This window comes from Vigna umbellata, chromosome 9, assembly GCF_029865625.1.
Source record: "Vigna umbellata cultivar VRB3 chromosome 9, Vumbellata_1.0, whole genome shotgun sequence".
In the NCBI taxonomy this organism is placed as follows: Eukaryota; Viridiplantae; Streptophyta; class Magnoliopsida; order Fabales; family Fabaceae; genus Vigna; species Vigna umbellata.
Genome location: NC_142173.1, coordinates 33403337 through 33417410, shown reverse-complemented (window position 1 = coordinate 33417410; position 14074 = coordinate 33403337).

Here is a 14074-nt window from a genome sequence, read left to right as displayed (position 1 = left end):
CGTCCTATAGTTAGTATCTTTGGCAGAAACGAGGCAAACACTCTCTTTTTCACCCTTTGAAAAAAAACAACCCTTTGAAGGAGGATCTTGGATGCTCAGGCTACCTCTTCACCTTTATTGGGTTTATTCTTTCATACTTTCATTGTTATTCATCTAGGTTCACCATGAATATGGTGAACTAAACCTTGTATGTTTGTTGGGGAATCAAAGTAATCTCTTGAAGCTCTCATATATGGATTTGTTGAGTACATCTTTGAATTAAGACATATGCTTTCTTTCATCATTAGTTAGGGTTTTTCCTCTTTGCTCAATGCTTGCATTGTTTAACTCATTCTAATGCATGATTATTGGTTTTGTTGATACGGACACGTACGGGGAAATCTAGATCCGGGGAATTTCTCCCAATATTATACTGACAATATTATATTGGTTGCCTTAAGCTCCTGCGCAAAATAAACTAATCATTAGGAATGCTAGGAATTGTATGAACTATTTGATTAGGGAGAAGCCATCTAGAATGGTACTTTAGAGAGTGGCATTAACAATGATGATTTGAATGTTGAATTCCTAAAATGTATGAGAGTGGATGAGATGAAATTGACCCCCAACAACATATTCATTCATATATTCCATTGAAAGTGTTTATCTTTTGTCTTTGCCATTGATCAAAATTCATGCATACATGTTTATTTTCTGTCTTGCATTTTAAACCCAAATATTTCGTTTGTAAGTCTTAGTTAATCAAGAAACCACATAACTAAACTAGGCCGTGAGTCCTTTGGGAAGAACGATACTTGGTCTTACCAAGTTTTATTACTTGAACGATTCGGTCATACTTGCCGATTGTGAAACAAGTTTGTGACATCATATTTTGGTGCTTACAAATTTGTCCATCACACACGTGCAGCTCCATTCGCACCCCTTTTCATTTGGGTCGAAGCCCAGTTTGTTTCTGCAAACAAAAATAAAAAACAAGAATTGGGCTTGAGCACATTATTTCAGGATGCACCTCCAACTTTACTGCTGCACCCCTATCTTGGGACCTGGATAAGAAATCTCGAGTTGCACTCCTGGTTTTTTATCTCTGCACCCCTATTCTTATTGGGTTGTTCTCTTACTTTATTTTTATGCTTTTGTTCTTTTATTTTTATTAGTATTTGTTTGGTTATTAGTTTTTACTGTATGTAACCCCTTGTATGATAACCTCACTCCTAGATCTTGTCTTTTATTTTCATTTTAGTTTATTTGCTGCACTTTAAACACGAAAATGACGATAATAAAAATAATAATAAAAAATTACAAAAATATTTTAAAGGTTTAAGCACACGTGTGACCGCTCGCGTCGTCCTTGTGCTAAAAACCTTTTCTTCTTTTCTTAAATAAAATTTCAAAAATATGTTTTAAAGGTTTAAGCACACGTGTGACCGCTCGCGTCGTCCTTGTGCTAAAAACCTCTTCTTCTTCCTTAAATAAATTTACAAGAAAAGTTTTAAAGGTTTAAGCGCATGTGTGACCGCTCGCGTCGTCCTTGTGCTAAAAACCTTTTCTTCTTTTCTTAAATAAAATTTCAAAAATATGTTTTAAAGGTTTAAGCACACGTGTGACCGCTCGCGTCGTCCTTGTGCTAAAAACCTCTTCTTCTTCCTTAAATAAATTTACAAAAAGTATACGTTTTGAAGGTTAAGCACACGTGTGACCGCTCGCGTCGTCCTTGTGCTAAAAACCTTTTCTTCTTCTTAAATAAAATTTCAAAATATGTTTTAAAGGTTGAACACTTGTGTGATCGCTCGCATCGTCCTAGTGTTCAATACCTTTCTCTCTTATTTATGTAATATTAAACGAGGGTATGAGTGCTCGTGCGATCGTCCGCATCAGCCTAGCACTCAATACTCTCAAGTCTTCCTAAATAAGTAGATAACGGTATGAGTGCTCGTGTGATCGTTCGCATCGTCCTAGTGCTTAATATCGTTATTTCTCTTTTAAAAAATAATTAAAAATATTTAAATACCATTCTAAAGGTATGAGTACTCGTGTGACCGTTCGCGTCGGCCTAGTACTCATTACCTTCTTTTTCTCGAAAATGTCAAAAAACAAAGATATAAAATTTTCAAAAACTAAAAACATCAATACTCTCAAACAAACAAACAATCTTTCCGCTAGAACTACGTAACCCTGATTTCTCATTTTGAATGAGAATACGTAGGAGCAAGGTCAATCCTTGTCGGGTCCAAAAAACTAAAAAAATATGTTTTGTTTATTTAGAATTTTATTTTAGGGGATAATTAAACATTTTGAAAAACCACATCATATTCGTGCATTTAGTTAAAGGTACTGCCTTAGGGCAGGCGTTGTGGGGTGCTAACACCTTCCCCACGCGTAACCGACTCCCGAACCCAATCTTTGGTTTTCGTGGACCGTGCTTTATCGTTTTGAGGTTTTTCCATAGTTTTTCCATAATAAACTATGGTGGCGACTCCAAATCTCTTTTTAAAACCCGTTTCTTTTTGGATCGTCGTCCCGTCGCGATTCCGGTTGCGACAGATGGCGACTCCACTGGGGATATATCGAGAGTCAGGCCATTTAATTAGATGCGCGAATTTGACATGATTTTTCTTTGTGTTTTTCTTCCCCTTTTTTTTCTTTATTTGTGTTTGATAGTTGGAATAACTGCATGTGAATTGTTGAATATGGAACCCTAGGATAGAAAACATGTTTATATCTGCCTGGGAATTTTTTCTGTTTGTTTTGCAGGTGAGGGTTTGGGTATGCATTGCATTCTCCCTTCACACACACACATTGTGCATATCATGAGTGGGGCCCTATACCCGGGTCTGAGCGTAACTTAGAATTAGAGGGGTTGTGTAGCGGTGTCACTCTGGGATGTACTTCCTGTTTGGCTATCGTGAGAACCCCAGCTAGAGTCTGTTCTCTTCATTTGTGTCTTCACACCTAGTTGATTACTCGACTGTTGTGGAGATACTATAAAGGGGGCCATAGCTCTAGTGGTCGTTGATCTTTAGGTTCAGGTAACCATCCTTGTGAGATTCCATATACTTAACCTTAGATCTTAAGTGTTCGACCTTCATTAGGGCACAAAGGGAGATGTGTGCAGTCTTATAACCCTCATTTTTGCTTAATAAAATCAAGCACCTTGTACATATCTTTATACCGTTTTTATACACCTTTTTCTTTTCTTTCTTTCTTTTTCTCATGCATTTTTATGGTCTTGTCACTGGTTCTAGTCAGGAAATTATAAATTTGTGACTAAGCCTTTGAGATAAAATGGAAATTAACATGAGATCTGAAGTCAAGGGGGGTTCAAGTTCAGACATTTTAAAGGGGAAGGATAGCCATTGAAGTAAGGAAGGGTAATATGGATGGCCTGAGAGAACTGCTGAAGAAAATGGAGACAACCCAAAAGGATGCATTCAGGAAGGAGTATGGGAATTTGTTGAGCCTGTTAGAGGTGGAAGTTCAAACACCGGCCATTACTCTTTTAGCCCAGTCTTATGAACCACCATTGAGATGTTTCACTTTCTGGGATCTCCAATTGGTGCCTATGGTAGAAGAATTCGAGCAAATCTTAGATATACCTCTTGAAGGAAAAATTCCCTACAACTACCTTGAGCAGTATATCCCTATCTTGCAGTTAACGAGGATCAGGAAAGTACACCCAATGAAGTTGGAAGTAAGTTCACAATCAAGGGCAAAGTGAGGGGCCTTCCTCAAAGATACTTATGGGAATACCTACATCGTTTGGCTTAAGAGGAAAATTGGGAGATGTTTACGGATGTACTAGCTCTTCTCCTCTATGGTGTCATGCTTTCTCCTAAATGTCAAAAACCTCGTCAATTATGCCGCTACGAATGCATTTGTGGGATATAAAGAGCGCTGTGAGAATCCAGTCAGTGCCATCCTGGATGAAGTTTATGGGACCCTTAATCGTTGTTACGAACTTAAGGGGGGAAAGATGTTATGTTGTCTACCAGTGTTGTATATGTGGTTCATTTCCCGAGACGCCTTAAATTCCCCGTACCCCACGGACTAGTTATTGCAGAGTAAACCGAATGTGAAAGGAGCAAATGAATGGGCACAACTTTGTGCAAGTTTAAACGAAGAACAAGTTAAATGGCGTGTCCCTTGGCAGCATAGATCGCAGATTATATATCATTGCAGGAGCTAAAAACGAGCTTGGAAGAGTCTCCAACAAATTATAGAGATGAATCAACCACAAGGCACGCAGAAACGCTCGTCACACATGCAGAAACGCTCGGCGCAAGAGTGACGCCAAGCGAACGTTCGTCCAGCTCTCTGAAGACGACGCTCGTCCTGGAGCAGAAGAGGACGCTCGTTTTGAAGACGACGCTCGTCCTGAAGCAGAAGAGGACGCTCGTTTTGAAGACGCTCGTCCAGATGACGTGAGAAGAGGACGTTCGTCCAGGACTCTTAGAGAGGACGATCGTCCAGGCAGAAATGGACGCTCGTCCTGGAGCAGAAGAGGACGCTCGTTTTGAAGACGACGCTCGTCCTGAAGCAGAAGAGGACGCTCGTTTTGAAGACGCTCCTCCAGATGACGTGAGAAGAAGACGTTCGTCCAGGACTCTTAGAGAGGACGATCGTCCAGGCAGAAATGGACGCTCGTCCTGGAGCAGAAGAGGACGCTCGTTTTGAAGACGACGCTCGTCCTGAAGCAGAAGAGGACGCTCGTTTTGAAGACGCTCGTCCAGATGACGTGAGAAGAGGACGTTCCTCCAGGACTCTTAGAGAGGACGATCGTCCAGGCAGAAATGGACGCTCGTCCTGGAGCAGAAGAGGACGCTCGTTTTGAAGACGACGCTCGTCCTGAAGCAGAAGACGACGCTCGCCTTTAGCAGAAGAGGACGCTCGTGTTGAAGACGACGCTCGTCCTGAAGCAGAAGAGGACGCTCGTTTTGAAGACGTTCGTCCAGATGACGTGAGAAGAGGACGTTCGTCCAGGACTCATATAATGGACACTCGTTCTGAAGCAGAAGAGGACGCTCGTTTTGAAGACGACGCTCGTCCTTGAGCAGAAGAGGACGCTCGTTTTGAAGACGACGCTCGTCCTGAAGCAGAAGAGGACGCTCGTTTTGAAGACGCTCGTCCAGATGACGTGAGAAGAGGACGTTCGTCCAGGACTCTTAGAATGGACGATCGGCCAGTAGAAGAGGACGCTCGTCCAGTGGGATAAGAGGGCGCTCGTCCAAGATTTAGGACGTTCGTCCAAACCAGAGAATAGGACGCTCGTCCAAATTTCAGTGAACGCTCGTCTGCTTTCGATTTTTCCACGGGCGCAACTTTTGCTGATGTGTCTATTTAATCCAGAAATACGAAGGGCTTACGGTCTTTGGTTCTTTGGAGATGCATCTCACTTAGAGGAGAGCTTGGAAGGCTGCTAGGACTCGTGGGAACACTCCCTTTTCCCTCTTGGTTTCTTCATCTTCTTTCATGGCCATTTTATGTTGTGAGGAATGAACTTTTGCTAAAATGCTTCATCGAGTTAAGAACGCTTACAAGAATGTTGTTCGTTTCAAGGGAGACCCAAGATAATGGACTTTTAATAAAGATTCCCTTAGCCAATGAATTGCAGAGAAGGTTAGGACAATCAAGTTACCATTCAAGTCAATCCCTGCTTACCGAAAAAAAAAACTTCGTAGTGCTGAGCAGCAGATGAAAACAGCATTTGAGAAACTAGAAAAAGAATGTTAGCATCAAGCTAAAAAGGAGACATCCATAAATAATGATTCAGATGAAAGAGTATGTCATTGAACAAGGACAAGTTACAAAGAATTGGAAGTGACGTCTCTCACAGCTAGCTTCCCTTGCCGATGAAGCCATTGAAAACGTCCCTAAGTTCTTAGCTGATGCTGAGTCTGTAATGTCAATCATCAACCCGCTTAAGGGGATTGAAACATTCCTCAATTGTTGCAGGGAACTTATCAGAGAAATGAAGAATGTTATGGCTAAAGCCCGATATGGTTGACCAATACGTCCTATGTCTCACGTCTTGGGAACTTCTGAATGATGAACCACCTTATTGACTTTGTTTCATGTTAATTTCCAAATTACACCGGGGCAATATTTTCGCAACTTTATAATTTCCGACTAGAGTATTTGAACTACATTGTCTCTTCTTTTTCTTTTCATTTTTATTTTCTTTTTCTTAATTTGTTTCATCTAAAAAAAAAACTTAAAAAAAAAAATACATTTAAACATCCAAGGTACCCTAAAGGACTCGAACCAGTCACCAAATCTTAGAGAACCAAGGGAAAGTTCAAGAAAGGATGAAAATTGATATCAACCAATTGAAAGAACAAATGAGTTGAATCCTAGAGCTTCTGAATGTCTTACAAAGCCTTGTAGATTCGCGCGCATCATGAGCGCAACAAAGAGTTCCAAGGGCACAAACTTTCCCTCCTTATGGTCTCCCCTAGAATTACACTACACCCTTGGGAATGGACTCGGGACAACTTGGCATTCAAAAGGCCAAAACTAATACAGTGAAGGAGGAAACAAGCTTAGGGCAACCACTTTCATGGTCCTTACATAAATGATTCAGCCCAGTGTAGTGAGCAAGACAAGGACAAAGCAACCCGAGTTGAAATCTTCTCCTCATGTCGTTACGCCAATGGATGTTGAGGTTGACAAATGTAAATTGGAAATGCTGGAAAAGGGCAAGAGTCATAGAAGTTGGAGGAAGCCTTAACTTTGAAAATGTTGCAAGGCTATACTTAGTCTCAGAGGTGGTGATACCTCCCAAAGTTTAAATTACCTGGAGGGATCACTTGTCTTCAGAGCCATCTCATGATGTATGGAAAAAAATTGTTCACGCATGTGAAGTTGCTAATTCATTTCTTCTAAGGTAGATTGGCTGGCATGACACCAAACTGGGGCACTCACCTTGAACAGTCGTGCATCCGGTCTTGGGAGGATTTGGTGGATGCTTTCTTGAGGCAGTACAAATATATCAGGGATGGGGCACTTGATTGATTACAACTGCAGACCTTAATGAAGGAGTCTAAATTGTTCAAAGAATATGCCAAAGATGGAAAGAGACTGTTGCTCAAATGAAGTTTCATTAGAGTGACAAGGAAATGGTTCCCATATTCCTCAATACTCTGTAATCACCCTTCTGTGAGACCGTGGTGAGCAGTATTTCCATAAGCTTTACAAACTTGGTGATAATCAAATAAAGAATTAAAATTTGTGTGAAGACTGAAGAGATCACTCAAGGTCCTACCATGGCAGTAAATGTGAACAAGTCTGGTCTAAGCTTGGGATAAGGAGAGAAGAAAGAGCTCAATCATATCCCACCGCTCAAATACCGTTGGCCTACCCTTTGAAACCGTTTTGAGGAAGATTGGAGACTAGACCCAAACTCAACTTCCTACCAAGCTGTCAGGTAGAAAAATGTTTGATCAAGAGAAAAGGCCTATGAGTTTCACTCCTATCCATATGACTTATGCAACATTTCTTCCGAGTCTCTGCATAAAAAGGCTTGGTCTCTACTTGTTACATGAAGCCTTTAAAGCCTCAATACCTCAAGACTCATGATACATCATACACAAAAGGTGATTACCATGGAGTGGCTATCGGTCATTCCACCAAAAATGCTGGTGGTTCAAGCGCAAAGGCAAACTTTGATTCATTCAAGATGATTAAATTGTGAAGAAAGTCAATCCAACATTGAGGCAAGGCTTGAGAATGCCTCCACAAATGCCATGAAGAAATGAAGTGGGCTTTAAGATCACACAAGAAATCATAAGTCATTGTACAAGTGAATTTGATGTTGTGGAGTGTCTTGCTACTGGGAAGTATGCTCATTGGTATCACGTCTTCATCCATGACTTTGGATGCGAGCATTCACTACAGGGTTTCTCCAAGTAGTGCTGGAAATCGAGTCCTGAAAGGGTATCGTGGAAAAAAGGAAAACAAAATTGAAAAAAAATGAAATAAAGTCAATCTTGAGTCACTTATCTTTCTTGCAAATCGTCAAACTTTTGTTTTTCGAAAATAGAAAAGAAAAAAAATGATGAATAATCAAAAGGAAAATTGGGATGTCAAGTTTTTCGAAGGTCAAGTGTTTAATCAAAAAATAACAATTTGACGCTTTCTCCCGAGACGTTTGTGCGCATTTTGCTTGAAAACCTTCACCCTTCACTGTTCCAAAATAAAGGATGTTCCCCAACAAACACTGTCACTGCCCTTAGTAATGATGTAAGCTTTTACACTGGGCAGATTGGCCTGGCCAAAATTTTCCTTGCTTGTGCTAGTTGGGTGATCCCTGAACCCATTGAGACAAATAAAAGAATTTTCAAAAGGAGAATAAGTCCACTAGATTGAAAACCCAAAAGGGCGGTCTAGAAAGAAAAGGAAAGGGAAAAATCACTCATGATGGTCATCTAGTCGTAGAATTAATCTTTTGAAAAGAAAGCAATCAGAATTTGAAATGATGTGTGGCCATTTTTTCTTTACCAAAAAACAAAATATATCCATTGTCACCCCGTTTTGAGCCAAAAATAAATCCTTTTTCAAAATTATTCCCAAGCAAGGGTTGTCATCAGTATGAGTCAACTTAGGAAGCAGTTGAAGAGCACTCAATGATCAAACGGAGGAATCCTTCAAAAGGGTAACCAAAAAAAAAAAAAAAAAAAAAAGAACAAAAAATCACAAAGTGATGATGAAAAAAATAAAAAATGGAGTTCAAGAAAAGCAAAGTGCTCAAAATGTCAAATAGTTGACACAATGCCAGATGACAACCCTTGCTTCAAAAAATGTATCCGACAAACATTTATTTGGGCCTTTATACCCCTTCCTTTCAATACCTTCTAGCCCTAGCCACATTACAAGCCTAATAAAGTCCACGCAGATTGAATAATGTTTGCTCAAATTTTCATAAAGTTTAATTTTGCGATAAGACAAAATGACTTGCAATATAGCCAAAAAAAAACAAAAACTTTGAAAATGAAAAAAAGAGAAAAAGTAATGTCTCAGGAAGAAGGGATCTCTTTGCCAACTAAGGAAAAGCATGCAAAAGAAAATCAGACCAATTAGGGTCATCCTTTTAGCTTATCCTTTTCATGCCCACTACCTCTTCCAGGTAAGAACCCATACCCGAAAAACTGGGGCAGATTTGTGAATCTCACGCGAATTCTTCGCCTTGCAACTCATTGACACATAATCCCAGACTGGAACAGCTTTGCGGGTCTCACCTGAACTATCATGAATCCAAACCCAATGCTCATTTTCCCAAACACCAAACTGGGGCAGCTTTTGGGTGTCTCGTTTCCTTTAAGCAATGTATAAGGAATGATGTGCTTATGTGGCTGTCCCAGACTTCTCCAAACCATTCTAAATAGCTCTCATCTTTCACTTGCCAGTAAATTCAAGCATGTGTGCGTCGTCTCGAAAGAAAATTTCAAAAGGTAATCATATCAAACATTAGACCTCGAATGTATGACATTCCTCAATTTCACAAAACACTGAAAATAAAGATCAGTTTGATGATGATTGCAAGTAAGATGAATGACTTAAGCAAAAAAAAAAAAAAAAAAAAAAAAAAAAAATTAGATGAAACACAAAACAAAGCAAATGTTTTCCATATGTGTGCATACATCAAAAGAAATTCTTTCAGATCAAAACCCTCTTCATTCATATGAATGGTTGTCAAATCCTTCTTCAAAAATACAAAAAGAATAACATTATGGTCTTATCTTCAAGTCATGTTGTTTCTTGTTGATAATTTTTTCTCTCATTTGGGGTTTTAATACACATCTTTACACCCTGTTCAGCATTTTACAATGGTTTTTTACGCCTTGTTTCCCATATCCTCATGTCAGGACATTCTCTTTAGCGAATGGTCACTGATGCCTTTTCAAGAATCAAATTTCTGTCAAAATTTCAAAAAAAAAAAAAAAAAAAAAAAAAAAAAAAGCATTTCACAAAATTACAAATTTCAAGAATTTCAAAATTTGAAAGCCCAGTTTCCATACTGGCCCCCAAGCCCAGTTTCCACACTGGCCCATCAAGCCCAGTTTTATCTAGCACCCTTAGTTTTCTTCTTCGATATCGGCCCTCTGCATGGCAATGGTCGGATTTAATTTTCTGTTCTGTGAGTTTGGCCCTCTGCGAGGCAATGGTCAAATCCAGGTTTTAGTTTTTTGTTATCGACCCTCTGCATGGCAATGGTCGGATTTAAATTTCTGTTCTGTGAGTTTGGCCCTCTGCGAGGCAATGGTCAAATCCAGGTTTTAGTTTTCTGTCATCGGCCCTCTGCATGGCAATGGTCGGATTTAAATTTCTATTCTGTGAGTTTGGCCCTCTGCGAGGCAATGGTCAAATCCAGGTTTTAGTTTTCTGTTATCGGCCCTCTGCATGGCAATGGTCGGATTTAATTTCTGTTCTGTGAGTTTGGCCCTCTGCGAGGCAATGGTCAAATCCAGGTTTTAGTTTTCTGTTATCGGCCCTCTGCATGGCAATGGTCGGATTTAATTTTCTGCTCTGTGAGTTTGGCCCTCTGCGAGGCAATGGTCAAATCCAGGTTTTAGTTTTCTGTTATCGGCCCTCTGCATGGCAATGGTCGGATTTATTTTTCTGCTCTGTGAGTTTGGCCCTCTGCGAGGCAATGGTCAAATCCAGGTTTTAGTTTTCTGTTATCGGCCCTCTGCATGGCAATGGTCGGATTTAATTTTCTGCTCTGTGAGTTTGGCCCTCTGCGAGGCAATGGTCAAATCCAGGTTTTAGTTTTCTGTTATCGGCCCTCTGCATGGCAATGGTCGGATTTAATTTTCTGCTCTGTGAGTTTGGCCCTCTGCGAGGCAGTGGTCAAATCCAAGTTTTAGTTTTCTGTTATCGACCCTCTGCATGGCAATGGTCGGATTTAAATTTTTGTTCTGTGAGTTTGGCCCTCTGCGAGGCAATGGTCAAATCCAGGTTTTAGTTTTCTATTCTTCCATCTTTCTCTTTTGGAAATCCAGACGAAATTAGTGTTTCTTTCTTTACTTAGCTTTTACTCTGATAATACAAAAATATCAACTTTTCATATTATCCAGTAATAGCTAAGTAAAGAGGGGCAGCTGTCAACACCCAATTTCGTCCGGATTGACTAAATAACGACTCTCTTTTTTATTCTGCCTTATTTCTATTTTCCTTATTTTTATTTTTATTTTTATTTTTTTTATTTTATTTGTTATGTTATTTTATTTCTTTAGTTCACTTTATTATATTTTATTATTTTATCCTTTTTGTCTTTCTTGGTTATTTTATCCTTTTATCGCGTCGTCCTTGTGCTAAAAACCTTTTCTTCTCTTAAATAAAATTTCAAAAATATGTTTTAAAGGTTGAACACTCGTGTGATCGCTCGCATCGTCCTAGTGTTCAATACCTTTCTCTCTTATTTATGTAATATTAAACGAGGGTATGAGTGCTTGTGCGATCGTCCGCATCAGCCTAGCACTCAATACTCTCAAGTCTTCCTAAATAAGTAGATAACCGTATGAGTGCTCGTGTGATCGTTCGCATCGTCCTAGTGCTTAATATCGTTATTTCTCTTTTAAAAAATAATTAAAAATATTTAAATACCATTCTAAAGGTATGAGTACTCGTGTGACCGTTCGCGTCGGCCTAGTACTCATTACCTTCTTTTTCTCGAAAATGTCAAAAAACAAAGATATAAAATTTTCAAAAACTAAAAACATCAATACTCTCAAACAAACAAACAATCTTTCCGCTAGAACTACGTAACCCTGATTTCTCATTTTGAATGAGAATACGTAGGAGCAAGGTCAATCCTTGTCGGGCCCAAAAAACTAAAAAAATATGTTTTGTTTATTTAGAATTTTATTTTAGGGGATAATTAAACATTTTGAAAAACCACATCATATTCGTGCATTTAGTTAAAGGTACTGCCTTAGGGCAGGCGTTGTGGGGTGCTAACACCTTCCCCACGCGTAACCGACTCCCGAACCCAATCTTTGGTTTTCGTGGACCGTGCTTTATCGTTTTGAGGTTTTTCCATAGTTTTTCCATAATAAACTATGGTGGCGACTCCAAATCTCTTTTTAAAACCCGTTTCTTTTTGGATAGTCGTCCCGTCGCGATTCCGGTTGCGACAACAGCGAAGCACAAGAACAAAGGCTAACTCAAGAGATCACAAAAAAGCTTCGAGCAGACCTTAGGGAGGAGCTTAGGACGGAGCTTAGGGAGGAATTGTATAATGAGGTCAGTACAAAAGTGACTGACAAAGTTATGCGTCAGTTCCAGCAGTAGTTTGAGAGTTATGGCATGCGCCCGAAGCCACCTGTATAGGAACAAGAACATGTTGTGCCTCCCATAGGTAAAATTAATAAACATTTATGTTCAATAATTTATATGTTTTGTATAATCTAACATTTACTCTGATAGGGAGAAGCGGGAAAGGAAGTTGTTCAGCACCAGCCGTCCCAGGGGATGACATGGACGATGGTAGTCCATGTCTGCTATACATTTTAGATGGTACCGGGACGATGCTGGTAGCTCGTGGAATAGTGTTTCAGGCAGCGACTTTTGTTCATGGTATGAAGCTATCAGAGTATGAGCTGAAGGTCTCAGTAGACGACATTATCATACTAGATGCCTTAGTTCCTCTACCCACAGATGAGATTTTCATTGTGGCATAGACATTCTAGTCTTTTATCGCTTGGCCTAAACACTTGGTTAGTTAGGTTTTTGACCCCCCGGTATGGAATTCTACTTTAAACTTCTCAATTTTAAAGTTTACATGTTATTGATGTCAAAACTTATCTTATTTTTCCATGTAACGACAGACGCATGCATAGGAGAAGATTCGTTTATCTGAGGACGATCCTCTTGGTGCATTGCAGCAACTTGCTGACATCATTGGAGATAAGCCTTTGGAGGTTGAATATGATGCTAATGTATTTGGGAGAGGCTTTGAGGTCCCAATATACCTACATAGCCAAGATGTCAGAGAGCTTGCGTCGGGAACAGAAGAGTTGAATATTACATTAGTTCAGCTATGGATGATGTAAGTCTATGAGAAATTATTTATATAAAATTGATTTATATATCAAGTATACTTATATCAAAGGTAATTTTTGATTTCAGGTATATGTTTGGTGTTAGTAACAACTTGGGGTACAATGATGTCTATGGGTTCATTGCTCCCCATGTCATTCACGAAACAAATGATTTTGATGAGATCACAACATATCTCACAAGAAGATTTATAAGTGGGAAGAACATACTTTTTATTCCTTATATATCTGGGTAAGTGAACTTTGTTAACATAATAAAGTTCCATATGTGATTTTAATATATAATAATTAAGTTATTATGAATTTCAGGCGCCACTGGCAGCTACTTGTTCTTTCTGTGCAAGAGAGCTATGCTTTGTGGTTCTGCTCATTGCATAAGTCTCCTCCCAAACATTTGAGACAAGTAGTTCATTGGTAAGAACCTCAATGTTTAGACTTTCTTTGTTATATAAATGAATGCTAAAACCTTTTTTTATATATAGTTAAATTTCAACAAGTATGATGTTGGTTGGGAGATCAATTGCCAACAATAGAAAGCTTGCATGGATTGCTCTCAAGGTTTGACATATGCTAAAGCCATACTTTCTTATAATTGTTTTGTTTTAATGATTTTCACTAACTATTTACAACTGCGATGGTATATTGTAGTGTAACAGACAAAATGGTTCATATGAGTGTGGATACTATGTAATGTATTGGATGACCCACATCTTCTGAGCAAGTTATTACCCGAAAAATCTTCTCGTTCTGCCTTAGCCAAGAGTCAGCCTCATCAGGAGTAGCCTCCCCATTAAATTTAGTTGGATCATGCCTTAAGAAGTCATTCAAGCTAGAATGATTTTGAGGTACTTGATCAACTTGTTGTTGCTGCATCTTTGTCGAGTTGAAATGATTTCTTCAAAAAGATAACAATACAATTTAGCATATGATATCAATTTCCTCCAATAGTCATTTTCATCATAACAATTAATAGTTTTACTAAGAATAATAATTTCACTCCCCATAGTCCCAAAATACTTTCG